Raw genomic sequence first — 20,369 nt, 5'->3', positions numbered from 1 at the left:
ATTTGTCTGATACTACATGTAAAGCACCATTTACATGAGGTGTAAAACCTCTTCTTTCAATTATATATAGTGAAACCATAATTTGTGATTTCGATTGAATTTTCAGAATTCCACCGAATATTTCGGTTTTTTGAGAAATTCAGAATTTTAATTCATAAATTTGAAAATGTACTCGGAATATAGCGGAATAAGAACCGGAATTCCAATTTTTAGATTTGTCAATTCCAGAGATTCCGAACTCTTGAACTATGAGTGACACACTTGAAAGCAGCCTTGGACGATGAATCATTCAGCGCATAAGTTGTCAAGGTCGACAATGACCAGTTGGTACTCAATTCCACTCAATGAATAATCCATGAAATATCAGACCAAGGGCTTCAATATGCCGGCCCAACTACTTCAATGGGCTTTGCTGCCCAAAATACATATCTTCCTCACCAAGTTTCTTCCTTCTATCTCTCGAAGCAGCATTCTCTTCTTCATCTTTTCTTTCTTCGTAACTCTTTGTTAAGTTTTTTCATGCAATGGGCACATTTACCTTTCTTCCACCATTAATAATTTTCTTCAATCAAATGCAAAAACAAAAACAAACAAAATGTTGATCTATTTGGAAGGACTCAAGCAATTCAAGGAACTATGCTTGCTGGAAAGCAGGGTTGAGAAACAAGAAGCAGTATTCTTTTGAGTTTTCTTTATTTATTGAAGCTCGAAAGAGGGAGGTAGGCGGGCAAGCAGATCTGGTATATTTTCATATTGTTATGTATACTTCAATCTATGCTAAAGTAATGAGCTTTAGTTGATTTGATGTTTCTGTAGCTCATAATCTCATATTATATTGTTATGTTTTAAACATTTGCGTGGAATATTATTGTTGAATATTGGTTTTGTCTCGATTTTAACTGGTACAAGTGGATCTTAATTTATTTCATCCAGCAGGTATAATTAGTTTCATATTTCTTATTATTTTCTATTTTGTGTTTGCTATTAAGCTTTTTGATACCTAATCTTTTTATTTTTCTTTGGTTGTGTTTAATTAAAGGTTGCAATACACGACCGGTTTTTTTAATGGGTGGGTTGTGAGGGGCGGCCCTCAGTTTTGGGGGGCCTAGGGGAGTTCCTAAAGTGCGGATAACAAAATTTATAAATAAGTCATATTTTTTTGCACGGTTTGTCTAGAGTGCCACTCTTATCTCACACTTCTTCTGGTCTCTTGGATCTCTTCTCTAGATCATCAGATCTAATTCACTCAAAAATCACGAAATTTCAAAATTTCAAACTATTTCAAAAACAAAAAAACGAAAAAACGCAAAATTTGTTTTCTTCTTCATCTCGGTCTTCTTCTTCTCCAAAACCCAAACCCTCTCAGCTCGCATTACAAACAATCGAAACTTTCAGCTCATTGGAGTTAACTCGTGTTTTAGTTCACAATTTTGTTCATATCAAGTAAACAAAACTAGAACATTATGAACGAATGTGAACAACGAGATGGGAACTCATCAGGTCATCATTGGATTGCGGTAAGTTAAATGCATCTTACTTGTTGGTTTTGATTCATGTGCAAAGTTTAAGGCTCTGTTTTCTGTTTTAGATGTTTTAAAGTAGATAAAATCGTGAGCCAATGTGCCTCTAAACTCTTTCAGGAGTCTAACCTGGGTGTGTGTGTGTGTTTTCCCTCCTAGATTAATGACATGATTATAGAGGATCCACAATACTAGGGTGTCGTTCATATCTCAGCAAAGGCTCTAAACATCACCTGGGGAAATGATAAAAGATTTTGGCAATGGATCAATCTATGTAAAGAAGAAACTATGTGAGCATTCTCCTTACATTGTCTCTTCTTATTTAATCAAGTATTTGGCATTGCTTAAATTTTATTCAAAACTCTTTGATTCATTTGTTCACTAGTTCTAATGATATTTTATCTGCGTCGAATATTTGATTCTATATTGGTCCCAGATGTTGTGTCATGGACTTCATTGATGTCTGGACTTGTTAAGAGTGGTTTAGATATGGAAGCCTTGGTAACTTTCATGTCTATGGATGTTAGGCCTAGTTCAGTAACACTTGTTACAGTTTTATCAGCTTGTTCTAACTTAAGAGCTCTTAAATTTGGAAAAAGCGTACACATGGTTACAATTTAAGAAACTTGAGTGGAGAAAATAACATATTTGTGAACAATGCAATATTGAGTTTGTATACTAGCCGTGTGGGTCTATCACAAGTGCACCACAGCCTTTTGAAACAATGGGTAAGAGAGATGTTGTCACTTGACCGCTATGTTGGGTGGTTATGCACAAAGAGGGTATTATGAAGAGGCGTTAGGATTTTTCAAGAAATGTTACAAGGAGGAGAAGTTCAGCCTAATGAAGCTACTTTAGTTAATGTTTTACATGTGTGTGCTTCACTAGGGGACTTAAGTTTAGGGAAGTGGGTGCATTCTTATATGGATAGTAGGGATAACGTTGAATTTTGTTTTTTTGCAGGTCTTAAAGCTACAACAAAAGATTCAAGCTCTCCAAGCAGGAAAGGCAAAGATTCAAGCTCTATGGATTGATTTACTGCTTATATTAGGGTTTCCAATATTATCCAAAGTTCCTTTTGCATTGTGGGTCGTCCTGTTTCTGGGTTTGGTTTTTAGAAAAGGTCATCTACTTGCATAAATTTGTTAGAACATTTTCTACTGTTAAAATTGTGAGACTTGTTACTGTCGATGTGTATAATATGGTTTAGATTCCTTTGGTTGATGGCTGAGGTAGAAATTATTTATGTGAACCTAAGTTTGATTTCTGTTTGGGTATTGAGTGGTTAGGTACAATGATTTCCAACTTAAATATCCTGACTACATCCTTCATCATTTTGGTGAACTCTGTTAGAGTTTTAACTAGTATTTTCGGTGAACTTTGTCAGAGTTCATCAGAGTTTTAACTAGTATTTTCGGTGAACTCTGTCAGAGTTTTAACTAGCATTTTCAGTGAACTCTGTCAAAGTTTTGAACTAGCATTTTCGGTGAACTCTGTCAGAGCTTTAACTAGCATTTTCGGTGAACTTTGTCAGAGTTCGGTGAACTCTGTTATAGTTTTAACTAGCATTTTCAGTGAACTCTGTCAGAGTTTTAACTAGCATTTTCGTTATGAGACACTTTCCAGGATGATATTCCTTACCTTATGGAATCAAGCTGCAACGGCTGTCTTGGCAGTTCTGAGCCTGTAATTTCATGACAACTGGAAATAAAACCGAAGAACCAAACCACCATTAACTTTTATTTTTATTAACACCAAATCCAGACCCGCTGCTAGTAAACATCATGTCAAAACTCAAAACCCGCTAGTTGAGTTTTAGTTCGGCTTCTAACTTGGAATTTGTAATTTGTAATCACAATTACTGTTTTTGTTTATTCTGTTTTCAAGCTCATTAGAAGTGCGCTGGGGACTAATAAATCTCTATGGCCTTTGGATACTAAATTTTGATGATGTAAATATGTAATCAATAGAAGTTGTATTACAAAGCGTGACTTGGAATACTAAAAATTCATAATAAGATCAACATAAGTTAAAAACACCAATGAGATTGCATTACGTGTATGAAAAACCTTAATATTCCAACCTGAATTTCACATGGTAATAATATTTCAAACACACCATAAGCAAATGAGAATGCCAGTAAAAACTTGTCTTCATCAAGTATCTAATATAAAGCTTAACAGTGAAGATGAGTTCCTTCGATCAGTCAAAGTATGACAGCATCTTGATTAAAAAACAATTTACCATACCATTCAAGGTTACGAAGACCAGGATGAAATTCCTTACCTTCTCACATAAGAGAATTCAGAACAATCAAAACAAACACTCCCTACTATACCAAGTCTGGCATTTTAAAAGGTACCTTACATTACATCAAGTATTTATGCACCTTCAGAGTATTACAACACTAAGTATTACAATCTTTAGTATGTATCTTCAAAGTATCTTCTAGTCTAGTCTACTCCAGTCCGAGTTGGATCCTTAGTTCTTCTGGCAAAATACACTGGTAAGAGCTGTCCTAGAGGTTAATGAGGCCTTGAGAATGGAGCGAGCCTGCATTAGAAATCAACTGGCATTAAGCAATCTTCAATAATATTTGGTGACAGAAAGCTTTCAGATACTCAAACTAGACTATTAAACAATAAGCTTCCACTCAGGATATTCCCTTGAAACAACTCTGTAAGTCAGAGTATAACAACCTACCATAATGCAGATGTTGTTGGTTTGGTACAGTGTGAAACATTGCAACTGCAAAATCCAGATACACTAATTATGTAAGGGAAACTAATCTAATCGGCTTTGTTTTGATTTCTCTGGGATGATCTAGATAGCAGTCACACTATAATGTACATACAATCTCATGATTATGTGTTATGTTTATATATATTGCAACTACTGGCTACTAAAAATTTAAATAATTTATGCAAACTCAGATTCGCTCATTTGCCATCTGCCAATGTTGTGAGTTGAGAATTCTTATACTAGTATCCCATTTACCAATCACTTTTGCAGTCTACAAAGCATGGCAATACAACATTTACTCAAATTGTAGCATAACTTAAGTTATTGCTGATATATATAGAAGTAAATACTGAACCGCTAGTGCTTTCGATATAGGAAGCAATTGGCGCTAGATACAAGTATTCTCAAACAAGTTCATAGAAAAATTATGTTCACGAAATCAAGATCAAAGAACACAAAAAGAAATTGCTATTTCAAAGTATAGTGAGCCTTCTTATACATATAGTATTCCATTAAGAGAACTATACGAGATTAAGGGAATAGCATTACTTGACGTCTTGACCAGTATATGGAGAGAGTGTGTTATTCACTTAGCCATTTCATATAATACATGATTAGCTGGGCAAAATAGAGACTCTGATATGGATGAAATTTGAAGTTTACAAGTTAAGTATTCTACAAGTAGATGCATTTTGACACAAATCATTTCATATATGCCAAATAATTCAGCAGTAAAATAATTTTTAGTGATTCACATAAATGAATCCAAATCCTCCGCGTGGAGGGAAGGTTGGAATGCCCTCATCCTTCAATGAAATACATGCGATAGTTGGTGTGAATGGGGAACTTGGTGTTTTAACAGATAACACGAAATAACAATGGACAATTTCACTTGTCCAGAAGGATTTCTAAATTCAAGACCCAACCAAAAGTTGCACTTTAATCAAGTTTGAACAAATAATTTCAAGAGAGAACAAATAATTTCAAGAGAGAAGTGATGACACAGTATTTACCTCGTTTTCACCGACGCTGACAATTCGTTCCTCTAAACAACCTGGATTTCTGATTTCTTAAGAAATCCATTTCCTCTTTTAACAACTGTATCAAGAAATTTTGGGTTACCTCTTTTAACCAATTTGTTTGAATAATTTATGAAATTTGTTTGAAGGGTTTTGGTTTTGGAGAAGAAGAAGACCGAGATGAAGAAGAAAACAAGTTTCGCGTTTTTTCGTTTTTTTGTTTTTGAAATAGTTTGAAATTTTGAAATTTCGTGATTTTTGAGTGAATTAGATCTGATGATCTAGAGAAGAGATCCAAGGGACCAGAAGAAGTGTGAGATAAGAGTGGCAGTATAAGAGTGGCAGTAGAAGGATATATATATATATATATATATATATATATATATATATATATATATATATATATATATATATATATATATTATTATTATTATTATTATTATTGTATTGCAGTACATTGTACAATGCATTTTCTTTCAGGTAACGACTATGGGCCAAATTCCAGTAAAAAAATGCTGACATGTCATTTTTGCTTGCTAATGTGGCGTCACGTCTGTTTGATATGCCACAACAGCTAAAAATAACCCATGAGGCATGTGACCCCATTTTTACTCTCTTTCCCCATTTTTCCCAAATTTTAGAAATATCTCTAAATTTTGGCATAGCATTCAAAGTCGAAACAATTAAATTCTTTGCCGAAGAAGAAAAATCATCACTTGAAAACAACAAGTTCCAAACACTTTCTCTTTCAAAAGAAGAAATTATCACTAACAACTAACAAGTTGTAGTACTTAAACCCAATTTCACTCACCAAAACAAACAAATCCCAATTACCCAAACCTAATTTCCTCTCTTTTTATTACAATTTCATCTTTCGAATCTTCTTATCTTCAATTACAAACTTCCCATTCTCCATTCATTCCTCAAAACATCAAATTCGCTAATCGTGCCGCATTTTCTCATCTTCAGAAGCATTTATAAATCAAGAAATTGTATAAAGAACTTTTAAATAATAATTCCAACCCCATTTCGACACCCACCAATTTGTTGACCAAGTTTCAATCCAAAAAGTTGGTGTTTTTTTATCACCTAAGAAATTGTTGAATTTGTTTTTGGTGGAGTGCTGGATTTGAATTTTGGTATTTAATTTTTAGTTTTTAGAAAAAAGAAAGAAATAAAAACCAACATCACGTGCTTCTCACATTATTATTTGTGCCACCTAATGAAATGAACGGACATGTTGTGTATTCTGGTGGCCACATCTGCATTGACTGACCAGAATTGAGTCATAGTCTCAAAGTGCAATAAACCTAATTGTATAATGTACTGCAGTGCGAAATATATATATAATACCTAATGTGTAAAGAAAAAATATAGTACGTTGTACATTTTGCCTATTAAGTGTTTTTGCAAACAAATAGGCTTAAAGTATTAAACAATTAATATTTATTAAGTAAACAAAATAATAGTCTTTGATTTGTTATTTGAGAGTTACACGGTTCGAAAATATGAGAGAGAGGAGTGGAGAGTCGGTTTGAGAATTGGAGAGAAGAACAACCGTATGGTTTAGACGTTTAGTAGTTTAATCAAGTCTGCTACTTAGAATAGGATTGAGTGCAATGATTTTACTATTGTGGTTTTTGGGCTTTATTTGCATTTTATTTGTTGAAGGCTTGCCAAACTTTGAGTCCAAAGTTGGGCTGAAAAAAGAACAGGCGGGATTATTATTTGTTAAATGTTACAACCTACTCACTTAATAGGCAGTTCTCCACCCCTTACCCACTATTCTCTCCCTCAACTTTTTTCTTCTCTCTTCTCTCAGGTCCCCCTCACCCTTTAGGTTAATGAATCCGCCCCTTTTCTCTCTCACCCACTATTCCCCTTTATACCTTTCTTTCCATCCATCATGGCCCTCCACCTGTCCCTCCATCTCGCGGTCCTATTAACTCCATGTGTAGGGTTTTCGTCTGCTTGATCCCATCTTTCGGTCGGCGATGATCGGTGGATCGCGGACCTCGGCTTCTGTTGCTTCGCCCAACTTCGCTACTCCTATTCGGTTGATACATCGCAACTTCTGGATGCCCCTCTCGAGTCCGCGATGGTATGTCGATCGGGAGTCGAGAGCCCCTACATTAATCTTTTTCCCCGTAGCCTTCCATCTTCCTTTCACCGCTGGATTCACGAGTTCCCATGTGACTGCAGCTGACGCCCCCTCGATTCTTGTGCATCCACGCGTCCTTCATTGGCTGGATCCTTTTGGTGTCCCCTCGATTTCAGCTCCCCTCAAATTACCTTTTTACCCCCTCCTCTTATAAAAAGCCCGCTCGATTTTTCTTCTCTCACTTTGCCTTTCTCTTGCCTTTCAGTTTCTTTCAACCTCTCCTTCTACCTTTCTTCTTATTTTTCAACATTGGTTGCTCTTGTGGTCGTCGTTTCTCCGGTTTCCTCCGTGGGAATTCTTACTTCGGCTGCTTTTCTCCTACCTCAGGTTGGTTTTCTCTTCTCTCTAGCTCCCTTTACTTGCTATATTGCGCATTTCTCCTTGGCGTTAGAGTCCGTTTCATTTTCCCTTCCTTCTCCTTTTGTTAGTGTAGTGTCTTCCACTCCGACCACGATGTCGACAAAGAAGATCCGCCACCTCTTCCTCTTCCGGTCCCGTAGCCGTGCTTCCCCCCTCTCCCCGACCGGACCGAGGCCCCCTTCAACCTCACGGACAAGCTTTTACCCTCCCCCGCCTCGCCCCAAGACCGTAACCTAACCTTGAAGTTAAAGCGGCTTATGGAATACCCGCCGACGTCATCCTAGAGCATGTGCGACCTAACCGACTTCCCCACCTAGTTCCCCTACGGCCGGGGTGCCTTGTGGCCACGGTAGGACAAATCGTTGCCGGCCTGCGATTGCCCCTCACCCGCCTCGATGTCGAGGTGTGCAATCACTTTAACATCCCCCCTTGCCAAGGCATCGGCAACTTCTGGAGAGTCATGTATGCCGCGAACCACTACAACCGTTCCGAAGTACCCAAGATAACGGTTCGCGACATGACCGCTCACTTCTTCATCAAAAAGAGCACCAAGGAGGTCGGTGTCGGCTATCACTCCTTCTGTGTCCGTCCTAGGAAGCGTCACTTTATTCTTCGTATCACTTCCTCTGACAAACTGTGACACCACTACCCTCTTTATATCTCAGGCAACTTCCTCTCCGCTGATCTTCCCTCTGAACTGAACCTTAACCATTTGGCTTTTCTTCCTAGTGGTGAGTCTCTCTCTTTATCTTCACCCCCTAGATGCATATCTTTTGTTTTCTCAACTGACTTGTCGGCTCTCTTTTTCAGGTTGGCGCCCCGACTCAAAGTCGCGACCTTACGACAACATTTCCTCCACCACATTTCAAAAGCTCCGCGACCTGGGACCTGCTCAGGCCGTGATACTTGGTATTGACCCTGCCACCGCCACCCCGTTATTGGCCGATCCCAAACTGCGATCCATTGGGAAATACTGTGCCCCCTTTTTCCGTCCCCCTCCTCCCAAAGAAAGAAAACCACGTAACAATCCCCCTACCAAGGGAAAACGCCGTACCACGAAACCCCCACTCCGCCCCAAGTCTGCTCATAAGAACCCTTCTCCCGCCACCGCCCCTACTCCTTATCGATCCCTGACCGCCTGGGAGGACCAATACTCATCCTCTCATTCTCCTTCCACCGCCTCTCAAGACTCAGATATGGGTGCCCACAAACGCAAGCTCTTTGACAGCGACTCGGATGACGATGTCGTCCCCATTACTGCCCCCTAGCTGCGGCTCCCTCCTCTCCTTCCACCGCCTCCAAACGTTCACGGCCCTCAGCTCCTGAAGAGGGTCCCCCCGCTACCAATGCCCCTCCGCCTACCGCACTTCCTCAGGTGATGCAATGCCTAGAAAGGCGGCGGGCCCGGACCGAAGGGGGCCGCGGTCTGCCCGTTCCCCATACGCCCCACTTTCAAACTTCGTAACCGCCACCTAACCATCAATGACTCTGCCTTGGAAAATCCAGCGGTGGCTTCCTCTCTATTCTTCGGGTCTCATCTCCCCAAAGACATGGCATATGCTGAGGGTGGCAACTTCGAGTCTCATCGGACCTCATTCTACACTGGCTGGGAGAAGGTAACCCTCTCTTTTCATTCTAGTGTCTCCCTTCCCTTTCTTTGAGTATTCTAACTTCTATTCTCTTCCACAGATGAGTTTGGACATCTCCTTCATGATCCGCGGCCTATTTGGTGCCCGGGCGCGGATCGATGAACTGGACAAGGAGGTCGCCCAGCTGGAAAAGGATAAGTCCGCCGCGGAAATGGACACACTGAGGGCCCAGGATGAGCTGAAAGTTGCAGAAACCGCCCACCTTGCTTACATGGACAAGGTTAATGACCGCTTGAGTAATCAGCGCGAGACCCTCCAAGCGACGCATGCCGCTGCTCTGGATGCCCTCTCCCAGAAGCATCAAGAGGAGGTGTCGGCTCTTCTGAATCAACATGAAGCTGATATGGACGAGCTCGGGATAGTTTTCGGGCCCAGGCCGAAAAGAGGGTGGCCAAGAAGGTCAAGGAGGAATTTGACCGGCTCACCAAAGAGGGTCGTCTCCTTCCTGAAGCCCCTGCCGCAGCTCCACTACCCGAGGTCTCCGTGCCCATCTCAGACTCCCCTCCTGCCATGCAAGATGCCGCTGCGCTGGTCTCTGAGGCTATAAATGAGGCGGCGGATGTAATCATAGCCGAGGCCGCCGAGTCCGTGGTCCGTGAAAGCACTGCAGATGAAAATTAGCTTGTTATTGGCCCTGGCTAGGCTTCCCTTGACTCTATTTTGTAACACTACTTTTGCTACAATTTTTTCTGTCTTTCCACCCCCTCTTGTTGGGATGTTTATATTATGTTATGTTTGATTGTCTGGGGTGTTTCTTCTGTTACTCTTACTTATGTGTGAACAATAGCAAGACCATATTAGTGTATTCGACCCCATTGGTAGGGAATGTTTGATTTGCTTGCCCCCGGACCGGGCCTCATGACTTTCTCAACTTTTCTGGCGGGGCACTCTGCTGCGGCGTGTGGAAGCCTCTTTGCTTCGATCGCCTTTATCCCATATAGGTCCGGGCAACTCCTCTCACCCGGGCGGGGGAACTTCATCTCCATGAGGCACCTAATTGTGCCTCACTAAAGTTTGGACCCTCGCCCTTGGAGGGCTCACCCTCCCTTCCCTTCACTCGAGGGGCAAAGAAAACTCAAGTAACAATATTTAACTCAAAAGTGCTACAGTTTTATATATATACAGATAGCTCAAACTATCCCCCCTTTCCCCCATTACATCTACTCGTGAAATTTTTTCAGCAACCTTACATTCCACGGCCTATCCACATCTGTGCCCTCCACAGTTTGTAACCTGTAAGTGCCTGTTCCCCCACCTCGATCACCACATATGGCCCTTCCCGTGTCGGACCCAATTTTCCGCCGGCGCCTTCTTGGTGTGGCGGGTGTCACTTTCGCCTAAGCACCTTGTCTCCCACCACAAATTTCCTCACTCTCATTTCTTGTTGTATTGCCTTTGCAAGCGGGCGCTGATACTCTTCCAGTTTGACGCGGCGATTGTCTTTCCTCTCTTCCGCTAGATTCATGTCTCTCGGCGGGATGCCCGGTTTGATCCATCATTTACAGCCGCGGTCCTAGTGGTTGCTGCCACCATTTCGTCGGTATCCACGGCCTCTACTCCATACGCCAACGCAAAGGGGTCTCCTTGGTCGAGGTCCGCGGGGTTGTCCGATGACGCCCAAAGCGCCGATTTAATTTTTCGTCGGCCCAGGCCCCCTTCTTGCCTTCCAATTTTCTCTTAAGATTGTTGAGTATGGTTTTGTTAGAGGACTCCACTTGCCCGTTCCCCTCGGGGTTGTAGGGGGCCGAGAACCCCTGTTTGATATGATATGTTTGCAGAAAATTCTTAACCCTTGATCCCGTGAACTGGGTTCCATTATCCGCAATGATAGTGTAGGGCACCCCGAAACGGCATATGATGTTTTCCCACAAGAACTTGATCACTTGCACCTCTTTTACCTGCTGCAATGGCACCGCTTCGATCCACTTAGTAAAATAATCCGTCGCGGCCAACAAGAATCTCCTTTACTACTACGAGCCATGGGCAGCGGTTCCACTATGTCAAGGGCCCACATTGCGAACGGCCATGAGCTAGACACGCTGTGCAGCGGCTCTGCTGGGGCCAATATTAACTGAGAAAACCTTTGGCATTTCTCACATTTTTTGGCGAATTCCACGGCGTCTCTTTTCATGTGAGGCCAGAAGTAGCCTTGTGTTAGCAACCTGTGTACCGTTGTCCTGCCTGCCGAGTGGCTCCCACAGTTCCCTTCGTGCAACTCACTGAGCACCTCTTGAGCCCGCTCCGGCCCCAAGCATCTTAACAAAGGTCCATTGAAGTTCCTCCGATATAATTCCCCTCCCACCAAGATGCGTATCACGTGATGTCCGCATTCCGACTTTTTGTCTTTCTCTGGGGCAAATCCCTCACCCCTCGCCAAAACCGTTTGATTGGCCTTACCTATCCCTCGTCACACTCCGCGGTGCTCATCACTCCCCATGCCTCCTCGACACTCGGCCTGTCCAACTTCTTCACTTGGAGGGTCCTTTCCTCGGATCTCGGCATGGCGCCGCCACGTCGCGTCGCGAGGCGTCGGCGTGGCGATTCTCCCCTCGATTTAAATGTGCAAAGCGGATTCTTGTGAACCTCGACGCCCAGCCTCGCAAGACTCCCAAATATCTCGCCATCCTGGGGCACCTCGCTGTGAACCCTCCATTCGCCTGACATACTACCAAATTAGAGTCGGAGTATATGACGAGTTCCTTCACCCCCAGGCCCTCGGCCATTCATGCCGGCGATTACCGCCTCATACTCCGCTTCGTTGTTGGATGCCGTGAAACCCAATTTCATTGTCAGCTCTAGCCTGTTGTTGTCCGGCGTGACCAATACTACCCCAATCCCGCTGCCCGCATCCGTCGCGGACCCATCCGCAAACACTCTCCAACCGTTTCGTTCGTCCCATGGGTTAAAGCTATCCAGCTCCTCTTCCCTCTCTGATTCCAAAACCATCTCCTCCCCCCATGTCGGATCCTCTGCGGGAAACTCTGCCAAGAACTCCGCCACCGCCTGAGCCTTCTCCGCTATTCTCACCTGATATTGGATGTCATACGAACTTAGCATCACGGCCCAATTCAGCATTCTCCCCGACTTCTCTGCTCTCAAAAAGCCTACGCCGGCGGCAAGTTCGTGACCACGATCACTGCGTGGGCTTCAAAGTAGAACCGACGTGAGCTGAAAATATCAAGGCGGGCGCATTTCTCCACCCGATCGTATATCTGGTTTCTCGCCCAACAATGTCTTACTCTGGAAGTATATCGGCCTTTCTATCTTATCCACTACTTTCGAGCGAGGACCGAGCTGATTGCATAATCTGAGACCCCCAGGTATAAATACAATTTTTCTCCTTCTTCGGGCCGCGACAACAGAGGCATATCTTCTAAATACCTTTTAAGATCCCGAAATGCCCGCTCACACTCCGCCGTCCATCGAAAAATGTGTGGTGTTTCTCAACAAATGCATGCGGGGCCTACATTTTGTCGGATGATTTTGATATGAACTTGTTGAGAGCCGCGACCCTTCCAAACCAACATTTGCACCTCCTTCTTTGTCTTGGGTGATGGCATCTCCACCAACACTCTTATCTGCTCGGGTTGGCCTCTATACCTCATTTGTGTCACAATATACCCCAGAAATTTCCCTGTGGTGACTCCAAACGTACACTTCTCGGGGTTGAGTTTCAAATTGTGCGTTCGTAGTATCTGAAATGTCTCCTCCAACCCTTCCAAGTGCTCCTGTTCGGACATACTCTTCTCCACCATATCATCAATGTATACCTCAATGCCCTTTCGGATCTTGCCCTCAAACATTTTCTCCCCCAAGCGCTGGAAGGTGGCCCCCGCATTTTTTAATCCGAATGGCATTCTGGTATAGCAATAGGTGCCCCCCTCCACTATGAAGGCCGTTTTTTCCTGATCAGGCCCATACATTGCCACCTGGTTGTACCCCATGGATGCATCCATAAACGAGAAGAAACTAAACCCCGCCGTCCTGTCTACCAACTCATCCACTCGCGGCATTGGATAACTATCCTTCGGACATCTGAATTTACGTCCGTGAAGTCCACACACATCCGTACCTTTCCATTTTTTTTTCGCACAGCACACCACATTAGACAACCCGATCGTGAACTCCACCTCCCCTTATTATCCCGCGCACCCTTTAGCCTCGCCACCTCTTCACCGGATTCTTACGCATATTTGGGCCTCATGCTTCTCATCTTCTGTCTCACTGGCTTCGCATCCTCCCTCATGTGCAAGCAATGACACGCAAACTCCGGATCTAACCCAGTGACATCCTCTATTCCCCACGTAAAGATGTCTCTGTTCCTCCTCAAACATTGAACCAACTGTTCCTTCCATTCTCCTGTAAGACTCGACCCTATCGATGTGAACTTTTCCTCCTCGCCCTCTCCCAAGTTTACTATCTCTATCTCATCTAAAGTCTTGGGATCCTCCTCGACCTCCCCTCCCTCCTCCGTGGCCCCGCACTGTAATTGCTATGCTGGCCTCTTTCTAGAGCCCGTCGACTCCTCTTCTGGTCCGCGGGCCATCCTCTTGATTGTATTCTGATGACTGTTCTTGGATGCCACCTGATCTCCGCGGACCTCATATATTCCCGTTGGGGTGGGGAATCGGATAACTTGATAGTAAGTCGATGGCACAGCCCTCATCTCATGTATCCATCTCCTTCCCAAGATTGCGTTGTATTGAGAATTGGAGTCGACCACCATGAACCTTGAGAATACTGTCACGGGCCCCGTTGTTACCGGCAGCAGAAGTTCTCCCATAGGCTCTGTCACACTCCCATTGAATCCATACAAATTTGTCCGCGAAGGCCTAAGTTGCCCCGGGTTGATCCCCATCTCCTCAAGAGCTCCTCTGAATAGCAGATCCCGCGCAACGGCCGTCTATCGAGGGACCCTTTTGACCACATAATTGCCCATCGCCACTGTAATGACCAACGCATCCTCGTGTGGCGTATCCACGCCTTGGAGGTCTGCCTTGGAGAACGTGATTTTCTCTTCCCCACTCATTGAATCTGCTCTGTATCTCGTCGCTATGGGTCTCGTTGACCTGCTTTGGATACTTCGCCGCCCTTCTAACCTTATCTCGGTGGGCATTGTGACTCAAAGACTTCCGGCTGAAGATAACATTTATGGTCCCCAATATCCGTCCAGCGGCGGGCCGGGCTCGGTTTGGTTTTCCCCACGAATTCCCTCGGCATCCCTTTCTCTACTAACCTCCGGACTAACCATTTTCGGGGCATAACAATCATTGGTTTTCGTGATTGCGCGCTTGGTGATATTCACGGTGGGGCTTGTTTGGCATTTCGCCCGGAATGGTTGTGACCCTTCATACCCTCGCGCACATTCTTAATCAGCGGTAGTATCTCACTCAATAGTTTCACAGCGGGGCGTGCTCCACCTCAGCGATGCGGCTTCCGCTCCCTTTTGCTCTCTCGCGCTATCTCCCTTCCTCTTTTCGGCCTCAAGGATCGTGTCGCGTATCTCTCTCCCACCTCGGCTATTTCCCTCGGCCTTTTCTGCGTTCACCCCCTTTCTCTACCGCCCGATCTTGTCTTGGCTCCTTTCTTGACTCCTTCGCATGGTGTCTTCATATCTTATATACTTTCTACCCTCGGATATAACTTCGTGCGATTGTCGCTATCTCGTTCTTTGCCACGGATTGGTGAAGCTGCCGTTCAGTCGCGCCCCCTTTTGAATGCTATTACGCCGTCCTCTCATCGGATTCTCTACCTTTAGGGTCTCGCCTTTGAAGCGACACGGGTATTCTCTCGACCGATTCCGTGGACCTGCAATCGGCGTTGAATAGGGCGCGATATCCACAACCCTCCTTTTCGATGTATAAAGTGGTCAGCGAGCGCTGCTCTAACTCTTGAAATTGGTTATGCTCTTGAAGGCAACCGGTAGTACCGGTCGGAAGCTCCACCCTTAAGACCGGGCCGGGAACATCATGCACCCATGATGGACCCGTCATACCTCGCCTCTTGCCAAAGAGGCATTTCTTTATCTGAAATGGTGGATGTGATCCGCCCGGGTCCCCATTCCATCATATCTCGAATCTCGCTGGTTGAGGCGTTTTGGTACATCCGAAGCCCATATCGCATCTGCCGGTGGGTTTGCGGTTCAGCCCCGCCACCACTTGGTGGCGGCGCTGTTTGGACCCTTTGTCGATGAAGATTCGCCACTTTCGGTCCTTTGTTGATCATTTGTTGCACTTGTTGGCCGTTAACCCGATCACGGATTATCCACCAAGGTTGGTCCTTGTTCCCCTTCGTCCTCCACCTTTTCATTCTCTGTTTCTTCCCCTGTTTCTTCCTCGGTCCCCTCCTCCACCCTCTCATTCTCTCTTCTCAGCTCCTCGTTTTCCTCCCTCAACCTTTCAATCTCTTCCCGCATAAGTCGCGTCTCCTCTTCTGCTCTTCCCTCCTCTCGTCCTTCTCCTTCTTCTACCTCCGCTTCCGGCATCTGTTCTGGGACCTTTATCTTACGTGGCCTACCCGCCGCCTTCTTTGGTGCCATTTCTTCTAGTCCCCACAGACGGCGCCAAATGTTACAACCTACTCACTTAAGAGGCAGTTCTCCACCCCTTACCCACTATTCTCTCCCTCAACTTTTTTCTTCTCTCTTCTCTCAGGTCCCCCTCACCCTTTAGGTTAATGAATCCGCCCCTTTTCTCTCTCACCCACTATTCCCCTTTATACCTTTCTTTCCATCCATCATGGCCCCTCCTGTCCCTCCATCTCGCGGTCCTATTAACTCCATGTGTGGGTACCGCGACCCCATGCTGTCAGCCTGATCTGGTGGATCGCGGACCTCGAAGCTACGCTGCTTCGGCCCAACTCGCTACTCCTATTCAGTTGATACATACTGCCACTACATTAAAGACTTCACATTGGGCCAAATTTAGAGCCGAATTTTGGACCGAAAAGAACAGTAGATCCCAACTAATTGTCAACTTGGGGGGCCCTTATTTTGGGCCAAATTTCAGGGCCCCAGCCAACCGCCTGTGTGGACTATCCCCAGGGCCAGCCTTGGGTTGTGTTTTGGTTTAAAACAAGCCATTGTCTATTCATCTCTTTTGAAAGAGAAGATGATATAGAAAGGAATGATATCTGTTGTTAAAATCCAGTAGAGTTTTTGGCTGGAAATCATATTATGAGGTTTCTAAGCCAAAGGTTTAAAAGGGGTATGGTCCGGAAAGCCTTGGATGCAATAGGGAGTTGTAACTTGGTTTCGTGTGTGCTTTCTCCATTATTGGATTTTGGTATATGTATGATCTATGTGTGTGTTTTCATTTAAGTGTCAACTTGGATTCAAATAAAGTTTCTAGTTGTGCTACTATATTTGAGGGGTATTGTTTTATTATTATTGGTTTTATATGTTTACTTGCTATGTGCAGCGCCTAAAGTCTTGACTTTTTTTTTATTGTATTCTTCTGGACTTTGTACAGCTATGTTGGAAGAAACTCATGTTGTTGGTGTGAAGTATGAGAGAGCAATAATGAAGTATGGGAGAGCAATTGTGGAGGAGGAGGCTTCAGATGTGATGGATGATGTGAGGGATGAGACTTCAGTTGCGGAGGATGAGAGAGCAAGTGTGAGTTATGTTAGAATAGTTGTATGAACACAGCAACTAGAGTAGAACAAAAGAACAGTAGACGAACAGTGAATAACCAATGTGCGTATTAGGTTACCCTTAAGGAAATATTTTGCCCCTTCTAGTGGTGCAGAAAGGCAACAGTGACGTCTTCCTTACAGGATACAATGGTTTACAACAGTTTGACTTGCACTAGAACAAACGACTCCCTAGAACGGTAGTATAACTCTCTCTGGCGGCTATAGTAAGAAGAGAAGAAGAAGATTAGCAATAGTAGCTTGGGTTTAGACGTGTGTGTTTCTCTCTTGAATACCTCTTATGGACGCAAAATCCTTGTTTATATAAAGGTAAGTTAGTATGTTTCCAAAACAAATAAAGACTCCTATTTGGAATAGACACTCGGTTTCCAAATTAGAGAATGACTCCTACTGGGAATAGTAATTTGAAATACTAATCATCATGAGATTCCAACAATCCCCTACTATTTCAAAATATTTATAGTCCCCCACTATTTTGGAATAGGATATGACAAAAGAAATGGGTTTAAGAAATGCCAAAGAGAATCGAAAAAACAATGCCTAAGATACTGGTGCTTTACGGGCTTGAACCAGCCATAGGGTAACATGTCTTATAATACGTGAAAGTGGTGGATTAAAAAATCTTTGAACCAACATTCCCTTGTAGTAAAATAGATCACATGCACCCACACTGCTCTTTCATTATATGTCAGTTCTGCGGTGTTGCGCTTTTTGGCCCTTGCACTTCCTGTGTTCCATGAATGCTCTAGAGTACTTGCCCGAATACTCATAAGAACCGACCCAGTTCTATATTCACATAGGTAGATTTCCATCAGGTGTACATTGCAGTTTAAATACACCACCTCATTAAAATATGGGCTATGGAATCCAATAAGACTTAAAGAACTCATCTTTACTCACTGCAATTCTAGTTATACAAAGTATACTATAGTATCATCTCGCCATAGGGTGAGACGTCTCATAAATATATAAGACGATAGTACTACAGGACGACGAAGTGACTTGTTTTTTCCTTTGAACCTACTTCATGGGATCTCCAATCACATAGGTAGGGTTGCCGTCAGTGTCACCCTATATATGGGCATAAGTCCCATCCCCCTCGACATATAACCACTTGCCTCCAAAAAGTGGTGTGGTCAGACATGTGGCCAAACGAAGTCCAACCTAACATAATCTCTAGCAGCTGCTTGATTAGGTTATATCTCAAACTTACATATATTCTTTTCCCATTGCACATATTTCTTTATGTCTTAGCTATTGCAATGAGACAGTTGCAAAGCATATACACATCAAGAGACTATTTAGAACCAATAGGAATATTTGCCAAGAGGTTGCTAACCCACTCAACATCATCACATGCCTTTTCGAAGGCGATTAGCTTCGATGATATCCAAGACACTCAATTTCCACCAAGGGTAAACATATAAACATTACTGGATCCAGCTTATAACACATTACTCTTTCAACAAAGATGGAAATCTACTAAATATAAGTCCATAATCAATGGCTCCGCTATAGTACTTGGATAATTTGACAATATATATCCAATGTTCCTTATAAGAACAACAGGTTATTAACTCAATATGCCATTAATGTAGGCAATGTCATGTCTCACAAATATAATCCATAAAGTATAATAGGCTACCAATGATATTGACATATTTAGTATGAGAAAACATAAATAGATTATTTTTCATAAGATGAATATCTACCACAAGAAGTGTTGACACAATCTTACTAACGTAATACTCATACTTTTCAATGAAAATATTTCTACTAAGTGCTAAAGCAACATAATGATACTAACATGAGTTATAATTCCTATATTCACCAGTCATTCAATTTTGTAGTACCGAAATCCCCACCCCATACCATCCGGCCGGTCTAGTTTAAGGTACGTTGTGGGCTTCAACCATATTCAAAACTGAATATAGCAGTTATAGAAATGAGTTTAACAACATAATGAACTATCATTTTCAATGACGGTCTATTATGTGTTTCAAATAGGAATTTATTTGTCTCATACACATTCTCAATGCTAGCACTCATGGTATGAAATCATCTAAACAAAGAGAGATTAACACATATGTCTTGCTTTACTCTAAAGAAAGGACACTTCTTTATCAACAACGATACTTTGACATCCATACGACACCAATATGTTGTTGAATTTCTCATGCCATTTATAGGTGCCTAAATAAATTCATACAAAGATTTAACTAAATTGTATACCTTAAGCTCATCACCTGATACTACTTGGTATTGTATTTTCGCACAACTACTCAACTAGAGTCTTTAGAATTCTAAAGAAGAAATTCTAGTTACATGAGCAAGGTTCCAAAGTAGTATAAATCTTGTCTATGAGTGAAACCACTTGGCTATTATTATTAGCCTTGTATTTTGCAATACAACTATCACGTTTTAGTTTTCTCTTGAAAATCCAATTCAACCTATAAATCCCCTAATAAATCAAGAGTCCAATTTAGAGGAGTTGTATCCTTCAAAAAGGACACTTCTCATGAATCTTCCTTAAGAAACATATAAACATCATCACCATGAATGGTGGATATACTCACTGATAGTCTTCCAAATTTCTTGTTCAGAAATTATGGGATCCTCTTATGTAGTTTATTATAAACATCCAACCACTCTATGCCAATTTCATAGAAAGCACATCCTTAAATAAAATTAGCATATAAGATATTCAATAATAGTTCGATATCTACAAGATTGTTATCACGCATGAAAACTGAAAACAAACATCACTATTATGAGTTTCACCAATGAGCATCTACTAGATAGTTCTAGGTCTAAAAAAAAACTTCTTTTAGATTCATTCACAATAGCCTTAGCAAGACACCCCCCACATTTTGAAGCATTTGTGGATAGGCCCAAGACCTTTCTATACTTTGTAGTTCAGTGTCTTTCCAATTATCTTGTGAGGTAAACTATGGTGAAACAGTGTCATGCATATGGGTCACCACCCCCCATAGTTCAATGGTTACTCAACCTAATCAAACTTACATGCAAAACACATTATACCGCTACAAATACTAAAAGAGCCAACAACAATAATATGCACTCTTATGACAAGAATATACTTTACTCAAGTCTATGATTATGGATCATATTAAACATAGTTATATTATGTTCATGCTATCCATATGAAAGGAAATCCATAAGTGATTCAAATGAATTTAAAGAATAGAAGAATTAAATGAAAAAGGTTTTACCTAAAATAATATCATTATCATTCTTTTTTTCA

General features: G+C 42.6%; 2 long non-coding RNA genes across 2 annotated transcripts; one reads left to right on the top strand and one right to left on the bottom strand.

Moving 5' to 3' along the window:
* Nucleotides 1-426: 426 nt before the first annotated feature.
* LOC147496245 (uncharacterized) lies at nt 427-2,755 on the top strand. The gene is made up of 3 exons (XR_015196551.1): nt 427-1,517; nt 1,680-1,810; nt 2,484-2,755. It is a non-coding gene; the product is annotated as an uncharacterized LOC147496245 (long non-coding RNA).
* Nucleotides 2,756-3,722: 967 nt separating this feature from the next.
* LOC147496244 (uncharacterized) lies at nt 3,723-5,493 on the bottom strand. Its single transcript, XR_015196550.1, has 2 exons — nt 5,276-5,493; nt 3,723-4,073 (listed from the first exon to the last, which is right to left on the bottom strand). It is a non-coding gene; the product is annotated as an uncharacterized LOC147496244 (long non-coding RNA).
* Between the last annotated feature and the right edge of the window lie 14,876 nt (nt 5,494-20,369).

Source organism: Coptis chinensis, chromosome 5 (genome assembly GCF_015680905.1).
Source record: "Coptis chinensis isolate HL-2020 chromosome 5, ASM1568090v1, whole genome shotgun sequence".
Taxonomy (NCBI): domain Eukaryota; kingdom Viridiplantae; phylum Streptophyta; class Magnoliopsida; order Ranunculales; family Ranunculaceae; genus Coptis; species Coptis chinensis.
This window is presented reverse-complemented; position numbering and strand designations above follow the sequence as displayed.